This window comes from Orcinus orca, chromosome 4 (genome assembly GCF_937001465.1).
Source record: "Orcinus orca chromosome 4, mOrcOrc1.1, whole genome shotgun sequence".
NCBI classification, from domain to species: Eukaryota; Metazoa; Chordata; class Mammalia; order Artiodactyla; family Delphinidae; genus Orcinus; species Orcinus orca.
Genome location: NC_064562.1, coordinates 46,225,085 through 46,245,400, shown reverse-complemented (window position 1 = coordinate 46,245,400; position 20,316 = coordinate 46,225,085). Strand labels below are relative to the sequence as shown.

Here is a 20,316-nt window from a genome sequence, read left to right as displayed (position 1 = left end):
CAGAGTTAAGGTTCAAATTTGTTCTCACTTTAGAATAGTGGCTGTCTTTCTTAATAAAGGCTACGTGTATTTTAAAAGGTTATGGTGGGCCATTATGTGTATTCTGGGACTTCCCTGGTGGCGCAGTGGTTGAGAGTCTGCCGATGTAGGGGACACGGGTTTGTGCCCTGGTCCGGGAGGATCCCACGTGCTGTGGAGCGGCTGGGCCCGTGAGCCATGGCCGCTGAGCCTGTGCGTCCGAAGCTTGTGCTCCGCAACGGGAGAGGCCACAACAGTGAGAGGGCCGCGTACCGCAAAAAAACCCCATAAAAAACCTGAGGTCAATTCTATTGAGTTTTGCTTTTTGGAGGACTAAATAAAGGGATAGGGATGGTGGGTGGTGTACAAGAATCTGAGTTAAGGCAAAGACCTTCTCAGCTTCCTTCAGAGAGGATCCCCAGTAGTCTATTAACTGGAGTTGGTGTTGCTGGACTAGCAGTCTTTCTTTTTAAATGCTGCTGCGCCGTTATATCTCCCGTAATTGTAGCAATTATCCAATTTCAGTGCCCTTATTTAACTATGAAAAAATAGAGTAAGGGATGAACCAAAGTTACACTGTTAGTGCTGGTTGTGGAGGGCAGAATTTAGGTCTCAGGACTTTAATTTAGCACTTTTTCTACCATGTGCCCTCCCTAATTGGCTCTTGCGCACATTCAAGCATTGGCCTTTGAGTGGAGTGGGACTTCAAGCAGGCTTAAGGGTCCAGGGGACTTTTAATATTCTGGAAGCAGCTGGAGTATTAATGGGTACCTGAGGAGTCTGAGGTGGACTCAAACATTTTTGAGTTAAAGTTTTTCCACTGTGCTCCTTGCTGAGGCCATCAAACTATGTGTTGCAGTTGTTTAAGATGTCAGGATTAATATGAAAAGGTTTAAAATTGCAACTTCCCCCAAATTAGTTTGTTGTCTCAGTCTAGAAAGATTCAGTCCTAAGTGAAATAATGTGTTTGTGAACTGTGAAGTAAGTAACATAAAATCACAGCTTCTTCATTTGAATCTAGCGTAGCAGTATCTGGGAACTCCTGGTAGGGAGGAAAGTGAAGAGAAGAGAAATAGCTGACTTCTTATCCCCTACTTCCTTCTGTTCCTAGTTCAAGGTTATGGGAACTTTAAAGCTTAGCGTATGATGTGCTGTAATATCAAATCCCCTTTTGTATTTCATTTAACCAGTTTGTGTTACATTTATTCAAAATAAAAAGACACCGGTTCTTTCAAGTTTTGTTTTAGATCATAGCACATATGCATCTGACTTAAGCCTGGAGTACTACACTTCTGAGTTTTTGCAGGAAATAAATTCATGTGACACCATAAAATTTTTCTTAAAAATGACACAACATTACTTCTGTGATATGTGTGGCATATTTTTATACACATGCAAGTGAAAAGTTAGAATGGAATGGTCCTTGATCTATGATTTAAAAATACCAAAAGAAAATTTCTTAATATTTTTTATTAAACTATGGGACTATCACCATCATTATCAAGAAGCATTTATTTAATGTCTATTTTTCTAAGTAGAGAGTTTTTTTTAAATTGAGATATAATTGACATATAAGATTATATTAGTTTCAGATATACAACATAGTAAGTCCATATTTATATATACTGTGAAATGATCACCACAGTAAGTCTAGTTAACATCACTACACATAGTTACAGAATTTTTTTCTTCTGATGAGACCTTTCAAGATCTACTCTCTTGGCAACTTTCAAATATACATATAGTATTATTAACTGTAGTCACATTATATCCCCAGGACTTAGAGCTTTTTTATAAGCCAAAGTATAACCCCTCCCACCCCCCATCTACCTCTAGTATCTGTCTCTCCTTTACTTCCAACTTTAGAGACTACACCCCCTGATTATCTTTTCCCTCCTCTTTTTTTCTCCATTAGTTATCTGATTTTTCTTCTGTGTTCTACTTGTTCCTTATTACTTACTATATCTATTCAGCATATCAACCTGTTTTTCTCATCTTAAAAGACAAACAAAAATGAAAATAAAGCTTTTTTTGTGGTCTTTTCATGTCTCTTTCTTTCTGTCATTGACTTTTCTGAAAAAATAGGCTTCAGTAATGGTTCTCAAAGTGTGGTTTGTGGGCCCCAGGGGGAGTGATCCCTCAGACCCTTTGAGGGGGTCTATCAGGTCAAAATTATTTTCGTGGTACTTCTAAGACGTAATTGCCTTTTACACTGTACTGGCATTTGCACTGATGGTTCAAAAGCAGTGGTGGGGGTTAAAGCTGCTTTAAGACGAATCTACGCAGTTGGCACCAAAATGTATTAGTAGTCATTGTATTCTTCACTGTCACATGCACTCATTTTTTTTTGTTGTTGTTGTTTTAAAGCCAGTTTTTCTTAACGTCCTTGATGAAGCAGTAAAAAGTCTTTTCTCAGTCTTGGCTCTTGAGTCCATGTCTTTTTTTTCCCCCGGCTTGTGGTAAAATACACATAACATAAAATTTACCATTTTAACCATTTTTAAGTTTACAGTTCAGTGGCATTAAGTACATTCACATTGTTATGCCACCATCACCACTATCCATCTCCAGAACTTCTTCATCTTCCCAAATTGAAACTCAGTATCCATTAATCACTAACTCCTCATTCCTCCTTTTCCCCAGTCCCTGGTAACCACTATTCTACTTTCTGTCCCTCTGAATTTGACTATTTTAAGTACCTCATATAATTGGAATCTTACAATATTTGTGCATTTGTGATTGGCTTATTTCATTTAGTATAATGTCTTCAAGATTCATCCATGTTGTAGCATGTATCAGAATTTCTTTTTTAAGTCTGAATAATAGTCCTTTGTATGTATATATCGCATTTTGTTTAGTCATCCATCGGTGAACACATTTCGGTTGTTTTTGGCTATTGTGAATAATGCTGCTATGAATGTAAGTGTACAAATATCTACTCAAGTCCTTTCTTTCATTTCTTTTTGGTATGTACCCAGAAGCAGAATTGCTGGATTAGTATGTGAAAAATTCTATGTTTAATTTTTTGAGGAAATGCCATACTGTTTTCATTGTGGCTACACCATTTTAAATTCCCACTAGCAGTGTACAAGGGTTCCGATTTCTCCTCATCCTCACCAACACTTGCTATTTTCTTTTTTAAATTTTATAATGGCCATCCAAATGGATGTGAAGTGGTGTATCATTGCAGTTTTGATTTGCATTTTCCTAAAGATAAGTGATGTTGAACATCTTTTCATGTGGTTATTACTGGTCATTCGTAAGTACGCATCTTTTTTTTTTTTTTTTTTTTGATAGTACGCGGGCCTTTCACTGTCGTGGCCTCTCCCGTTGCGGAGCACAGGCTCCGGACACTCAGGCTCAGCAGCCATGGCTCACGGGCCCAGCCGCTCCGCGGCATGTGGGATCTGCCCGGACCGGGGCACGAACCCGTGTCCCCTGCATCGGCAGGCGGACTCTCAACCACTGTGCCACCAGGGAAGCCCAGTACGCATCTTTTTAATATGTGAAGAAATGGGAAGTATACATAAAGCACTTGCTGTATAATGAAGTATAGTGGTGTAATTGAGAAAAGCACTTAGGTGATTGAGTTGTGTCCTGAACCTGCTGCTTTTTTCATGGAAGACTCTGTTTATTTGCAAGAATGACTGACAAACTATGGTTATTTATTTAGATTTGGGTATTTGGCAGACATTTTCTCAATTAAGTGAGCCTGTCACTACAAGGAAAACAACTGTTTTTAATGATAGAGTTTGAGCTTTCAAAAGAAAATTAGAATTTTGGAAAACTTATATCTGCCATTGTGAACTTGACAGCTTCCCGTCACTTAAAGGCTTTTCTGAGGAGATAGGTGATAATATTAACAAATATGATTTTTAAAAAAGGGTAATGGGAAATTTGGTGAACTGTTATTTTCCAAATACATGATGTTACAAATACAAGATCGACCATTGGCTTCTAATGTAACAGTGCAAAAAATTCAGTGATGTGGTTTTAGATACCACGTTGCAGTGACCTTTAAGAAACCACTAACTGTTATGTTTTGCTACAATAGCAGAGAAGAATATCCATAGTTATTGTAAAAGACTATCTTAATAGTCTTTTATCTTTTCCTCTTCATGTATGTGTGAGGCTAGATTTTCTTCATATGCTTCATTCAGCCAAAACCACATCACGGAAGATCTACCGCAGAAGCAGGTATGAGAATCCAGCAGTCTTCTATCAAGGCAAATACTAAAGAGCTTTGCCAAAATGTAAAGCATTGCCATTCTCCTTTCTAAATTTTTGTTTCGAAAAATACAGCTATTTTTAACAAAATGTCATGTATATTGATGTGTAATATTTTTATTATTATTTTAAATGAATTAATAAACATTAAAAAATTCTGTTTTAATTTCTAATCTGGTAAATGCAAATTGGTATAACTCACATAAACGAAAGCTGTCTGGGGTCTTCCATAATTTTTAAGACTGCAAAGGGATACTGAGCCCAGAGGGCTTGAGAATTGTTGGGTATACACTGTATGGTCTAGCAAAACTGTGTAATACAGTAGCCACGAGCCACATGTGACTGATACTTGAAATACGCCTAGTCTGAATTAAAATGTACCATAAATGTAAAATACACATGGGATTTCAGAGCCTGAATGTGGGAAAAAAAAGAATGCAAAAGATCTCATTAATTTTATGTTGATTGCATGTTGAAATAATCGTATTTTGGGTATTTTTGGTTAAATAAAATGTATCACTAAAATTCACTGGTTTTTACCTTTTTAATGAATGTAGCTACTAGAAAATTTAAAATTACATATGTGGCTCTCGCTATATTGGACATACATTGGACAGTACTGGTCTTTAATGATGTACAGTTCAATGTGTGGACCCTACACTTTGCAGTTGGGGTTCTTTACCTGGGGTTCACAGACATCCATGTGCGTTTTTCTTAGGAGAGGGCTTATGACTCTCATCATATTCTCAAATGGACATGTGACCAAAGAAAAGTTAGGAATGTGTTGTAGAATGTGTAGACAACTTGCTGAGTTACTGCTTGTAGTTACTTGGGCACTGCTTGTGGCTTGGATCTGGGGGAATCTCTTTCTCACACTTTGAATGGCTGGGTGAAACCTGTGGTGCTTGGGTTTTGGTGAGATGTAGTTTTGGCTGCTCAAGTTTGAACCTTGAATGAATGGTCCCACAGAAATTTTTTTTTTTTTTAGCGAGACACTAGGTATTATATAGTACTATTAGTACTAGACTGCAGGTAGACCTGAGAACTTAATTATCACATGTAGGAGTGTTGCTGTGGGAAAAATATTTTGAAACTCCAAGAGTAGTCTTAGGAGCTGTCAGAACACAGTCCACTGCTAAGTCAGGGATTTCATACATTTGATGCTTGGAATCTGACCAAATGAGTGAATTTCTTAACTTGATCATTCATAGAGGTTGAAAATAAGATATTAAGCATGTGTTAAAGTGACAGTACATTCCAAAGATGAAGTTATGGGATGCTTGCAAACCATTAATCGCTAATCATAGCAGGATTATATAAACAAGCCGCTGAATTGGAGGATATGTGAATTAAGTGGTTGCATGTTTAGTTTGAGTTAGGTCCATGATGCTGTTATGTAACAGATTCTTGGCTTATGTTGTTCTCATCAAGAAAGTCTTCCTGAAACAGTGAAATTTCAGGGCCTGCTTCAGTGAAAAGAGAATGCTGGATTGAGCGTATTCTAAACATAATTATTTCATTACAACTCTTTGTACGTTAGTTATATTGCCCATAGCATTCATCACAATATCCCATAATAACTTATTTTTGTCTTTCTCTCTCTGTAGACTTGTAAAATCATGTTTTCCAGAGGCTAGCCCAGCCACATACTAAAATTTGTTGAAAAAAAGAACATAGGAAGAACCCCCGTCTCATGGTTAGTTGATTGCAATTTGGGTGAGATGCATGAATATGGTAATTGGGTGAAGAGAGAGTTGAAGGTAGGCTAAGAAAGCAGATGATGGTTGTAGAAAGCAGATGATGGGTTGTAGAATTGTAGAATTTAACTACAATTAAATACTTAATTGTAGTATTAAGATGTTGAGGGAAACTGGGAAAAGTTGAAGGTGTAGGTTTTTTGTACTTAAGAGTTGTAAGGCCAAGGAGTCCCAAGGAGAGGTTAGCATAATGCTGAATTTGGGAAGAAAAGACAAATTTAACCACAATATATAAGAATTGGCTAAAATTTGATGCTTTTGAAGCCTGATATTCTGGTGAGCAGGAAGTTGTGAAATCAGTGAGAGAGGATTGAGACTTAATACCCAGGCTTCGGATTTGTGAATGGAGGAGTTTTGAGATGTAAGAAAGGGAGAAAACAGTAAGAGTAGTAGAAAACTAAGTTTATATGTAGTCTTTTTAAGTTCTACAAAGCAAAACAAAAAAACATTAATTCTAAAATCTGACTTTTCTGCTGTAGGAGCGAAAATAAGGATAAGGAAGGGGAAAAGATGTGACTAGAAATAACAGAAAGGGAAGTCAAAGATAGTGACTTCATTACAGTCTTACAAATGGGAGTTGTGATGAGGTGTCCTAGGGACTGGTGACAGAGCAGGGACGTTCGAGAGGAATATTCCTCTTTACTAGAATAGCTGGTTCATTTTAAATGTATTAATTTTTTAAAAGTAAGTTTGGGGAGTCATTCTCTAATATACTGCTTCTCAAACTCTAAAGTATGTGAATCACTTGGGGATTTATTAAAATACAGCTACTGACTCAGCACATCTGGGGTGGGGCCTGAGGTTCTGCATTACCAGCAAGCTTTTAGGTGATGCCAGTGCTGTTATTTCCACAGGTCACATTCTCCTTTAGCCAGTCTCCTAGGAGAGAGAGAAAAAATACCCTCCGAAGTGTTCAGAGCAGTTCATGATGAACGTCTGCTTTGTTGATGGCCTTCAGATTGATCATTAGTAGATAGCAGGACTAATCTAAGAGTTCTTAAACTTTACTTGGGGTGCTTATTGAACAGATTCCTGGACTTAAATCCCAGAGATTTAATCCTAGGTTTAGAGAACTGTCCAGAAAACTTCAGGTTTCATAAAGCACTCTGTATAATTCATCAGTGTTGGCATTTTGATTGGCATTACACAAAAACTGCATATTAATTTAGGATTTAGCATATTGACAGTATTGAGTATTCCTTTCCAGGAACATAGCATGTCTCTCCATTTTATTGAAGTCATATATGTGAGAATTACTAGAAATCTTGTAAGATTTTGGTTGAAAAACAAAGAAAAAAGGGACATAGTACCTGTTGGGTGCATGTGAGAAACTTGCCTAAACTGTTTCAAAGTCTCTCTCATCTTTATTATGAAGGTCCTTTAAGGTCAAAGGGGACAGTGCATTAAGTAATTTACAGTTTATGGGAAAAATTTTTAGGAATATTGAAATTTTTAGAAATATATATATATATACTCACTAGGGGAGGAAATAACTGGTTTTCTTTCTTTCCTTAGCTTTCTTTCTATACCATTTCTATAAATTATTTCACTCTGAAAAGAATTTGTTCTTAGAAAAGCTGTGATCGTGTACTTTCAAAGGTGTGACTTTCTAACAGTTGTCTCTGAACAGATTACTTCAGGTAGGCAGTATTTTTAGGGAAGTTGCAGTGGTTATCTGGAATCCTTTACTCAAGAGTTTCACTTTAGTCATTGTTAACCAAATGTACACATAATTACTATTATGCTCTGTCAAATAAAGTATATTCTAATATAAACCTGCATGTCTTAGAGATCTGCAAGCTAAATGAGAGAACTAAAGTCTGGGTATCAGTGCTTTTAAGACAAAACTTGTTTTGATTTTTTAATGCTACTTGTTCTGTCTGAAATTTTAAATATCTTTATAGACCGTTCTAACAGATGAAAGTATCAATGATAAACATTATCAAATTACTACATATTGACATATTTTAATAGAGACTTCTAGTTGTCTAGAGAACTTTCTCCTGCGTTGCCAAATTTACTGTGTTCACCAGTTCTTAAGTGGACAGGACAACAGCACCCTTTCCATTTTTACAGAGAAGGAATGTGAGGCCAACAAAGGTCAGGTACCCTTAGAAGCCTGTTCATAGGGGATATATATAGGGCCAGAATTTGGAAAAAGTTATGCTTGCTGCATATGCCAGTAGAAGTAGTAAAAAATAACTTTTTTTGGATTGCATATTTCTTTGAGAATCTAATGAAAGTTATATAGATCCTTTCCTCAGGAAAATTTACATACATACAAATCCTGCACAATATTTCAGAGAGTGTATAGATAGGCAAATTACCGTGTAACATATTTCTTGATTTTCTGTGATTTTTACAATTTAAAAATGATATTCAAACTTTTGTGTTTTAGTAGCTTAGATAATAGTGGCTATAGGTACTTAAAATATACATGAAAATAATGGGAAGTAAAAGCATATAGAGAATTTATGTTTCTAACCTATACACAGATACTTAATTTTGGGGAGGAAATTCTGCTGCTGATTCAGATATGTGTGTGTGTGTGTGTGTGTGTGTGTGTATTTAAAGAGTTTTATGTACAATTTTTCTCTCAGTATGATTGGCTTTTCTATTAAATTTACATAAAATGTTTGTAAGGCTGTGTCTATTTTTTTAAAAAATTTATTTATCTTTGGCTGCGTTGGGTCTTGGTTGCTGCACACGGGCTTTCTCTAGTTGCGGCGAGCGGGGGCTACTCTTCGTTGTTCGTGGGCTTCTTATTGCGGTGGCTTCTCTTGTTGCGGAGCACGGGCTGTAGGTGCGTGGGCTTCAGTAGTTGTGGCACGTGGGTTCAGTAGTTGTGACTTGCGGGCTCTAGAGCGCAGGCTCAGTAGTTGTGGCGCACGGGCTTAGTTCCTCCACAACATGCGGGATCCTCCCGAACCAGGGCTCGAACCTGTGTCCCCTGCATTGGCAGGGGATTCTTAACCACTGCGCCACCAGGGAGGTGAAGTCCCTGTGTTTAGTCTTATCTCTGACTCTCAGAGAGTTTGACCAAATTCTTCCTTACTGATGTGCTGTGGTCATACTAGTATGCATAGATGGGTTGTAGGTGTGCCGAGATGGTTCCCCCTCAGCCCTGAAAGTGGCCCTGTTGTGGTTGGAGGTCCCTGCTGGTCAACTCAGGCCAAAATCAGACTGTCATTTACATCATTTACCCAGGGGGCTGGCCGAGTGGTTGGACAGCACTTAGTTGGGTAATAATACTGGATGGTTTTCTGTTAGTAGGATAAATGCAGATTTAGACAATGGAATATTAAGCCCAGGGGATGATAGAGGCTGGTGAGAAAAAATATGCTCTACTCTGCCTGACAGGCCTAATTAATCAGGAAATAGATTCAAGCTGTCTTTAAAAAGGAGGAATTAAACAAACTATTCTTTCAGTTTGAGTCTTGTGTTAGTAACATCAAGATAAACCAATTTGAAACTTGTAGAGTGGGCTTACACAGAATGTTTAAATATGTATCTGTTTTCTGTGCCAAGGTTTTGCTATCAGGCCTTGAAGTAATAGATACTGGCTCTCTGCTGATACTTTGGCTCTGTGTGGCGATTTTTCTCAGTAGTCCCCTCCTCCCTTTCTGAAGTAATTACAGAAGGCACTGTGTTTACTTGGCACACTTGAGATTGTTAGACAAAGTGCTTGCATAAGCATCAACATGTTAGGGCTAGTGTAGTGATAAAGGATAGTGCCAGGAGGAGTTAACATATCCTGTTCAGTACACTCTATATCTTCTGTGACTTAAAAAAAATGTTTATCTTACTTGTATTGAATGAGGTGGAATTACCGTGCCTCCTAACTTCCTCATGCACATTCAGCAACAGTTTTTTGTGGTTTTTGTTTGCTAACCATAGACTGTAATGTATGATTTTAATTCTACTTTAATGAACCAAATTCTGGAATGTAGTTATGGGTGCAGGTTGTTTAATGTCAAGTTAGCTTAATTTAATTTCTAGGTGTCGAAAAAAATGGGTTTTCCTACTCCTCTGATCATTTCATGTTAATGTTTTAAATTGGAAAGGCTTGAACTACAGCTGTCTTCAGAACTTTGATATAGAGCTATTTTTATTTAATAAAAATATAATTTGTATTATAAAGTAAATATCTAAAATAAAAAATGGAAACAATTCATTTGCTAATGGACTTTAGATTGAATTGCCTTGCTTATATGTAAGAAATATCTAATACATACTAAAACTATAAACAAGATTTTGGAGGATGAATATATTTTAAAAACTTTGTAGACCTTTCATTGTATTTCAAAAGTTTTTAAAAAAGAATTTTCTTTTAGTATTTTTTTTTCTAGTAGCAGTTGTCCAAAATATGTTAAGATGGAGTTAGAACATTCCATAGTGCTCAGCGAGCTCGTTTTCCTTTGCCTGGTGTTGATGTTTTATCTGTCCTTTATTCCCCCACAGTCTCTCTATGTGATGAATGTATTCACAAACATAAATTCCCCAAATCTCTATCTCTGTAGTACACACCTCCTTGCCTCTTTGGAGACATGATATCAAACTATTAAAATATAAAATACCTGAACTTTTCACCAAATCAACTTCTCTGTCTTCATTGGAAGGGAAGGCCAGTCAGTCACCCAAGTGAGAAACTAGAGATGAGTCTGTCATCTCCTTTCTATGAATACAATACCTTTTATTATCTTTTGCCTGGACTCTTAAAGTAGCTGTGTGGGTGTGTGTATTAATATCTCACTAACCTCTTATTAATGGTCTTCCTGTATCCTTTTGAGACCTTCTTCTTCATACTGAAATACCTTTCTAATTTGTCTCCTGCTTCTGCCCTTGACTCCTCTTCAGTCTCTTCAAACAGTGCTTGCTAATTATTATCTTTTTTAAAAATTATTTTTTTGCTTTTTTTTGACTGATTAGGTTCTCTTTCCTTTATTTCATTTTTTCCCCCTCTATTAATTGGAAGTTTTATATATATATATATTCCCCCTGTTTTTTAGTGGTTGTTTAACACAAGACTAAAGTTAGTATCTATTTACTGCACAAATATGAGAACCATAGAATGCTCTAACTCCTATATAACATCATCATTCTCTCCTCCTGATTTGTGATATTATTGTCCAGGATTTTGCATCTCTCTTCACTTTTCTTTAATCTACAAATTAGACATTACACTTATTGTTTTATTAGTCAGTGTTTAATAGTTATCCTCTTTCTTGTATGTCAGGCTTTCCATCTAGGCTCAGCTGCCTTTACTCTGAAACATTCTTCCTTTAAAGTTCCTTTAATAAAGGTCATTTTGTTAGCCTGAAAAGTTTTTATTTCATCCTCATTCTAAAAAGACTTTTGCTTGATACAGAATTCTAGGCAGATAGTTATTTTCTTTCAGCATTTTGGAGATATCATTTCATTGCCTTGCTTTTATCGTTGAGAGGTTGGTAGTCACTCTAATTGCCTTTGTGGGTAATCTGCATTTTCTCACCGGTGGCTTTGATGTTTTCTCTTTGGTGCTGTATTCTTTTACTGTGATGGTATAGGTATGGTTTTCTGTTATTTTATTTTAGTATTTTTGGGTTTTCTGAATCTGCTGATTCGTGTGTTTCATCACTTATGGAGAATTCTCAACCATATCCTTTCTAATAATGCCTCTTAGGTGACAGACGTATATTGAATCTTTTCACCATATCCTCCGAGTCTCATAACCTCTCTTTCCCATAACCTCTCTTTGACCCTTTGTGCTACATTTTAGTATATATCAGCACTCTGTTGCATTTGGATATATCTTCCAGTTTTCCTCCTTCAGGTGTGCTTCATCTACTGTTTACCGTTTTCAGTTATTGTAATTTTCATATTAGAAATTCAATTTGTACAGTGTTATAAAATTGCCTGGCCAATTTTTTTGTCCCTGTCAATTTTGATAACTTCTTAATCCCTTTTTATACGTTCAGTTTCCTATTTTGTTTCTTTAAATATGTGGAACATAGTTATTTTATATTCTGTGTTTGGTAATTCCAGTATTTTTTAATCTTTTCAAGTCTCATTTTGTAGTTTGATTGTTCCTTCTAACTTTTGTTCATGGTGGCTGGTTTCTTGAGTGCTCAGTGATTTCCTTCTTTTAAAAAATATTTGTTGTGTGCTCATATTCCATAGAATCTCAGCGGTTGGAGTTTTTTGAGGTCTGAGTGCCTTCCTCTAGAGAAAATGTGAGTTTATCTCTACTAGACTTCTGGGTATACCCACCTGAGCTACTTTAAATTGTTGGCTTAGAATTTTTTTGCTTGGAAAGTCTCAGGAGACTCTCCCACTTCATTCAGAGCTGAGGCTAAGGTCGAGGCATATAGCTCTTTAGCATCATTAGCAGGGTGGATTGGTTTCTATTTTACATTGAGGGTGAAGTGCTTTGTGGATCTAGGCTTTATGTGGTGGTCCCATTGTGGCCTTCTGCCTTTCTCAGTGTTGGCCTTTGGCTCCAATGCAGCTTATGGATTCATGCTTTCTTCTTGTTTCCTTTTGTTTCAAGGAATTCTCTTGATCTGCCTCCATGATTATTATATCCAGCATTTTAAGGACTACTGTACTAGGAAGGTAGTCTACCATGAATCTGTAGTCTCCCTCCCATGTTGCTAGAAACAAAAATTGTAATTTAAATTTTAATATGGTCAAATTTATTAGTTTTCATCTTTTTGAGTTTTTAAAATATCTAATGTAAGAAATTCTTCCCTACTTCAAAGACATACATACCTTTTCCTTTTAAAACTTTTAGTGTTTAATTTTTTAATATTTATATCTTTAAGTCATCAAATTTATGTTTGATGTGTTATGGGATAAAGATCTAATTGACTAATTTATCCTTTTCCCAATGATATATACGCAGTGTTTCTGATGTCATTTATCAATTTTTAAAATAACTTTCATATATAAGTTGATTTGTTTCTGAGTTTTCTCTGTTATTCTGTGGTTCTTATGCCATTATATAATCTTATCAGAGTTTATAATCTTGAAAATTGGTAAAGTGACTAACCCCATTCCTTTATCTTATTTCTTTAAAAAATTGTTAGCTATTCTTATTAATTCTCTGTACTTCCATGTGAGCCTTAGAATCAGCATATCCAATTCCATGAAAAACTTAAGAAAAACTTAAGATATTAAGATTTTTATATAAATGACATTGAGTTTATCAAATAATCTATGAGAAATTGGAAACTTTGTAACATGGAGCCTTCTTTTTCATAAATATATAGATATAGAAAACTCCACTTATTTAAGTTTTCTTTGTCTTTTATTAATGTTTTATAATTTACCTTGTACATCTCTCATATATCTTCTGTTTGATTTATTCCTTGGTGCTTTTGTTGATGATATTGTTGCTATCATAAATGATATATTTATATTTTTTCCATTTTTCTCTTGGTTGCTCCTGTATAGGAATACAATTACTAGAGAATTACTTTCTAATGCAAATCTGATGAATATAAACCTTTGCTTAAAATTCTTCTATGGTTTCTTTATCTTATGCAGGACAGGGTTCACGCATCTTAGCACAATGATCTTAGCAGTGATATTCCATGGTTAGAATTATTTCTGACTCTTTACCATGCCTCATCTCCCATAACTTCATAGTTTGGGACCTGTGCTTCAGCTATAAGGAGCTAATTGTAATTCCTTGGACATACTCTGATTTTTAAAATCTTTATTGAGATATAATTTACATATCATAGAATTCAATTTAAAGTGTACAATTTAATGATTTTTAGTATATTTTAGTATACAGATCTTCCTCGACTTACAACAAGGCTGTGTCCCAGTAAATCCGTTGTAAGTTGAATATATAAGTTGAAAGCGCATTTAATACCCTAACCTACCAAACATCATAGCTTAGCCTACCTTACCTTAAACATGCTCAGAACATTTATATTACATCTGCCCACTTACAGTTGGGCAGAAACATCTAACACAAAACCTATTTTATAATAAAGTGTTGAATGTCTCATGTAATTTATTGAATACTGTACAGAAAGTGAGAAACAGAATGGTTGGAAGTGTTTCAGTTGTTCACTTTCGTGATCATTGGGCTGACTGGGAGCTATGACTCGCTGCTGTTGCCCAACATCACAAAAGAATGTCCTACTGTATAACCTTAGCTCGGGAAAAGATCAAAGTTCAATATCTGAAGTATGGTTTTTACTGAATGCCTATTGCTTTTGCACCATCATAAAGTCATAAGTTGAACCATAGTAAGTCGGGGACTGTCTGTATTTAGCGTATTTGAACTACCACCACTGTCTAATTCTATAGACCGTTTTCATCAATCCAAAAGAAGCCCTGTACTCATTAGCAATCACTTCCCACTTTTCTTTTCTTGCCCCAAACCCTTGCAGTCAGCAGTCTGTTTCCTTTCTTTATGGATTTGCCTATTCTGGGCATTTCATGTAAATGGAATAATATGTGGCCTTTATGTCTGACTTCTTTCACTTAGTATATTTTCAAATTTCATCTGTGTTTTAGCATGTATCCTATGTCATTCATTTTTATGATTGAGTCATATTACATTATTTGGGTAATACTACATTTTATCTGTCCATCAGTTGATGGACGTATGGGTTGTTTCCACTTTTTGGCTATCATAAATAATGCTGTTATGAACATTTGTGTACAGGTTTTTTGTGAATGTTCTTCTGGGTATATTTTCAGAAATAGAGTTACTGGGTCATACAGTAACTCCATGTTTAATTTCTTGAGGGACTGCCAAAGTTTTCCACAGTGGCTGTACCATTTTATATTCTCTTGAAATTTATGAGGGTTTCCAGTTTCTCTACATCCTCACCAATACATTGTCTGTCTTTTTGATTATAGCCATCCTAGTGGGTATGAAGAGGTATCTCATTATGGTTTTGATTTGCATTTCCCTAATGATTAATGATGCTGGACATCTTTTCATGTGTTTATTGGTCATTTATATATATTCTTTGGAGAAATTTCAATTAAAGTCTTCTGCTCTTTAAAAAATTGGATTCTTAGTCTTTTCTTGTTCAATGGTAAGAGTTCTTTATAGATTCTGGATACTTGATTTTTATCAGATAAATGATTTCTAAATATCTTTTCCTGTTCTTTGGATTATCTTTTCACTTTTTTTAGGGTTTCAAATTGAATATTTTAAACAGTGCAGCTGTCTTTGTCTTTTTACTTTCTTAATAGCATTCTTTGAAGCACAAAAGTTTAAAATTTTGGTAAATTCCAATTTTCTTTTTCTTTGGTTTATTGTACTTTTGGTGTCATGTGTTAAAAAAGCCATTGCCTAATGCAAGGTCATGATGATTTACACCTATATTTTCTTCTGAGTTATATAATTTTAGCTCTATGTTTAGGTCTTTCATCCATTTTGAGTTAACTTTTTTTTTTTTTTGGTATGCGGGCCTCTCACTGCTGTGGCCTCTCCCGTTGCGGAGCACAGTCTCCGGACGCGCAGGCTCAGCGGCCATGGCTCACGGGCCCAGCCGCTCTGCGGCATGTGGGATCCTCCTGGACCAGGGCACGAACCTGTGTCCCCTGCATCGGCAGGTGGACTCTCAACCACTGCGCCACCAGAGAAGCCCTTGAGTTAACTTTTGTATATGGTGTGAGGTAGAGGCCCATCCAACTTCATTCATTTACATGTGAATATCCAGTTGTCCTAGCACCATTTGTTGAAAAGACTTCTTTTCTCATTGTGTTGTCATTCTTGTTGGATATCAATTGACCATAAATGTATGCGCTTATTTTGGACTCTCAATTCTGTTCCATTGAGCTATATGTCTGTCCTTATATTGATTGCTCTAGCTTTGTAGGTAGTTTGAAATTGGAAAGTGTGAGTCCTCCAACTTTTTTCTTTTCAAGATTGTTTTGTTATTTTGAGTCCCTTGAGTTTCTATATAAATTTTAGGATCAGCTTGTCTAGTTCTGCAAAAAAAAAAAAAAAAAAAAAAAAGAAAGAAAAAAGGATTTGATAGAGATATCGGGAGTTTATTTATTTTTTTAAAGTGGGTATTTGGGGAATATTACTGTCTTAACAGTTCATTCTTCCAATCCATGAATGAGGGATGCTTTTATACTTACTTAGATCTTTAATTTCTTTCAGTGATGTTTTGGAGTTTTCAGTATACAAGTCCTTCATCTCTTTTGTTACATTTATGACTTTTTTTTAAGATTATTGATGCTTTTATCAATAGAATTGTTTTCTTAATTTCTTTCGCAGATTGTTCATTGCTGGTGTATAGAAATACAATTGATTTTACAATAATGATCTTGTATTGTGTTACCTGCTGAACTTGTTTATTAGCTCCTTTTTGTGTGGATTTTTCAGGCTTTTTTTCATTTAGGTTATCTAATTTGCTGACATAAAATTGTTTCCCTTATAATTCTTTTTATTTATGTGATGTTGATAGTAGTATCTCTTCTTTATTCTTTTTTGTTTTTATTATTTTTTATTGGAGTATGGTAGCCTTACAGTGTGTTAATTTCTGCTGTACAGCAAAGTGAATCAGCTATATGTATACATATATCCCCTCTTTTTTGGGTTTCTTTGCCATTTAGGTCACCATAAAGCATTGAGTAGAGTTCCCTGTGCTATACAGTAGCTTCTCATAGTTATCTATTTTGTACATAGTAGCGTATATATGTCAATTCCAATGCCCCAACTCATCCTCGCCCCCCCCGCCCCCATAGCCATACATCTGTGTCTCTATTTCTGCTTTGCAGATAGGTTCATCTGTACCATTTTTCTAGATTCCACATATAAGCGATATATGATATTTGTTTTTCTCTTTCTGACTTACTTCACTCTGTATGACAGTCTCTCGGTCCATCCACATCTCTGCAGATGACACAGTTTCATTCCATTTTATGGCTGAGTAATATTCCATTGTATATATGTACCACATTTTCTTTATCCATTCTTCTGTTGTTGGACACTTAGGTTGCTTCCATGTCTGGCTGTTGTAAATAGTGTTGCAGTGAACATTGGGGTGCATGTCTCTTTATGAATTATGGTTTTCCCTGGTTATGTGTCCAGTAGTGGGATTGCTGGGTCATAAGATATTCTATTTTTAGTTTTTTAAGGAACCTCCATACTGTTCTATATAGTGGCTGTATCAGTTTACATTCCCACCAACAGTGCAAGAGGGTTCCCTTTTCTCCACACCCTCTCCAGCATTTATTGTTTGTAGATTTTTTTGATGATGGCCATTCTGACCAGTGTGAGGTGATACCTCATTGCAGTTTTGATTTCCATTTCTCTGATAATTAGTGATGTTGAGCATCTTTTCATGTGTTTGTTGGCCATCTGTATGTCTTTGCAAAAATGTCTATATAGGTCTTTTGCCCATTTTTGGATTGGGTTGTTCGTTTTTTTGATACTGAACTGCATGAGCTGTTTGTATATTTTGGAGATTAATCCCTTGTCAGTTGCTTCATTTGCAAATATTTTCTCCCATTCTGAGGGTTGTCTTATTGTCTTGTTTATGGTTTCCTTTGCTGTGCAAAAGCTTTTAAGTTTCATTAGGTCCTATTCGTTTATTTTTATTTTCATTACTTTAGGAGGTGAGTCAAAAAAGATATTGCTGTGATTTATGTCAAAGAGTGTTCTACCTGTGTTTTCCTCCAAGAGTTTTCTCTGGCCTTACATTTAGGTCTTTAATCCATTTTGAGTTTATTTTTGTGTATGCTGGGAGTGTTCTAATTTCATTCTTTTACATGTAGCTGTCCAGTTTTCCCAGCACCACTTATCGCAGAGACTGTCTTTTCTCCATTGTATATTCTTGTCTCCTTTGTCATAGATTATGTGATCACAGGTGCATGGGTTTATCTCTGGACTTTCTATCCTGTTCCAGTGATCTATATTTCTGTTTTTCTGCCAGTACCATATTGTCTTGATTACTGTAGCTTTGTAGTATAGTCTGAAGTTAGGGAGCCTGATTTCTCCAGCTCCGTTTTTCTTTCTTTTTTCTTCATTCTTAAAGAAAAAAAATTTGGTTTTGTTGATTTCCTCTATTAGTTTTTCTATTCTCTAGTTAATTTATTTTTACTCTAACTTTTATTATTTCCTTCTTTTTGGTTTGAGTATAACATGTCCACCTTTTCTAGATTTTAACCTGGGGAGTTAGGTTATTGATTTGAGATCTCTCATACTTTTTCAATGCAGTTGTTTACAGCTATAAGTTCTCCTCCAAGAATTACTTTAACTGCATTTCCTAAGTTTTGGTATGCTGTTTTTTTTCATTTTCATTCATCTTGAAGTATTTTCTCATTTCCCTTGTGATTCCTTCTTTGGTCCATTGGTTATTTATAAGTGAAATTTCTCAAATTTATTTTTGTATTTGATTTCCAGTTTTATTCCATTATGGTTGAAGAACATACTTGGTATGATTTCAATCTTTTAAAATGTATTAATTTTTTTTAATGCTCTAGAATATTTTCTATTCTGTAGAGTGTTTCATATGTACTTGGTAAATGTGCTTTCTGCTATTGCTGAGGGGAGTGTTCCATAAATGTCTTCTAGGTCCAGTTGGTGAATAGTGTTCAAGTCTTATTTTCTTGTTGACCTTCTGCCTACTTATTCTGTCCATTTTTGAATGTGGGATTTTTAATTCTCCAACTACTATCGTTTAAACATCTATTTCTTTCTTCATTTCTGTCAGATTTTGCTTCATGTGTTTTGGGGTTTCGTTTTAAAGTATATATATGTTTATAATTATTATATTTTTCTGATAAATTGACCCTTTTCTTGTTACAAAATGCCCTTCCTTGTCTCTGGTAACTATTTTTGTTTTAAAGCCTAATTTACCTAATGTTAGTATAACTATTCTGGCTCATTGTTTGGTTACAAACATTTGTATGGGGCTTCCCTGGTGGCGCAGTGGTTGAGAGTCTGCCTGCCGATGCAGGGGACACGGGTTTGTGCCCCGGTCCGGGAGGATCCCACATGCCGCAGAGCGGCTGGGCCCGTGAGCCATGGCAGCTGAGCCTGCGCGTCCGGAGCCTGTTGCTCCGCAACGGGAGAGGCCACAGCAGTGAGAGGCCCACGTACTGCAAACAAAACAAAACAAAAAACAAAACAAAAAAACATTTGTATGGCATATATGTTACCATTCTTTCACTTTCAGCCTGTTTGTGTCTTTGAATCCAAAGTTGTTTTTTTTTTTAAAGTAATTTCTGACTGTTTATTGATAGCCTCTACTTGTAGACATGATTTTTGTACGTTTCTTTAGTTCTCTAGACATGGTTTTCATTAGTCCCTTCAATGTATTTGTAATAGCTGACTTAAAGTATTTGTCTAGTATGTCCAACATCTGGATTTCCTCAGAGGTGGTTTCTCTTGACTGCTTTTTTTCCCCTTCTATATGGGCCATAATTTTCTGTTTCTTTTCATGGCTGATAGATTTTTGTTGAAAACTGGGCATTTCAAATAACATTATATGGCAATTCTGGAAATCAGATTCCTCCACTCCTCAGGATTTATTGTTGTTGTTTTTTGTTTAGTGACTTTTCTGGAGTGATTCTGTAAAGTCTGAAATTTTTTTTTTTTAAATGCCCCTGAAGTCTCTGCTTAGTTAGGTTAGTGGTCAGCTAGTGATAAGACATATTTTGTTAAACACCTGAAATCAGTAAGTCTTCCAGCTTTTGCCAAGGGGCTTTATGTGTGTGTTGACAGGAATTCAGTTCTCCAACGCAGTTTACAACTGTGCTTATCCTGCCTTTCCTTCTTTTGCAGAACCTCAATGTCAGCCAGAGATGAGAGGCTAGGGACTTCTCAGTTCTGCCCTGGGCATGCCATTTTACTCTGTATGTGTGTGTGGCCTTCTCAGTTCCCAGGACTGTGTCATAGCTTTTTTTTTTTTTGCGGTACGTGGGCCTCTCACTGTTGTGGCCTCTCCCGTTGGGGAGCACAGGCTCCGGATGCGCAGGCTCAGCAGCCATGGCTCACGGGCGCAGCCATTCCGCGGCATGTGGGATCTTCCCGGACCGGGGCACGAACCCGTGTCCCCTGCCTCGGAAGGCGGACTCTCAACCACTGCGCCACCAGGGAAGCCTTGTGTCATAGCTTTTCAAAGCTCCCTATAGATATCTTGTTTCCTATTTTTCTATGTAAATTATTTTGGTTAACTTCTTGTTATCCCCACCTTGTGTCACTGCCTAAGACAGCTGCAGTGTTACAGAATTGTTGCTGATTGTGTTCACCAAACACTTTAGTGATAGAGCTTTTTGCAGTGTGAGTTATGAGTTGGGTTAAATAAAGACAAACCCTGAGAATGGAGCTTTTCCAGGGAGCTTT

The 20,316-nt window shown here is 36.2% G+C and overlaps 1 protein-coding gene across 4 annotated transcripts in view; it reads left to right on the top strand.

Annotated features, from left to right (window-relative positions):
* BMP2K (BMP2 inducible kinase) overlaps positions 1 to 20,316 on the top strand; it is a 125,148-nt gene that overhangs the window by 13,341 nt on the left and 91,491 nt on the right. Inside the window, exon 2 of one of the 4 annotated variants that reach the window (XM_049709358.1) lies at positions 5,853 to 5,941. The exons of 2 other annotated variants lie outside the window; for them this stretch is intronic. The gene's annotated coding sequence lies outside the window, so the exon portion shown is untranslated. Of the gene's footprint in view, positions 1 to 5,852; positions 5,942 to 12,194; positions 12,215 to 20,316 lie in introns of those variants that run through there. One more of the 4 variants, XM_049709359.1, reaches the window with a different exon arrangement.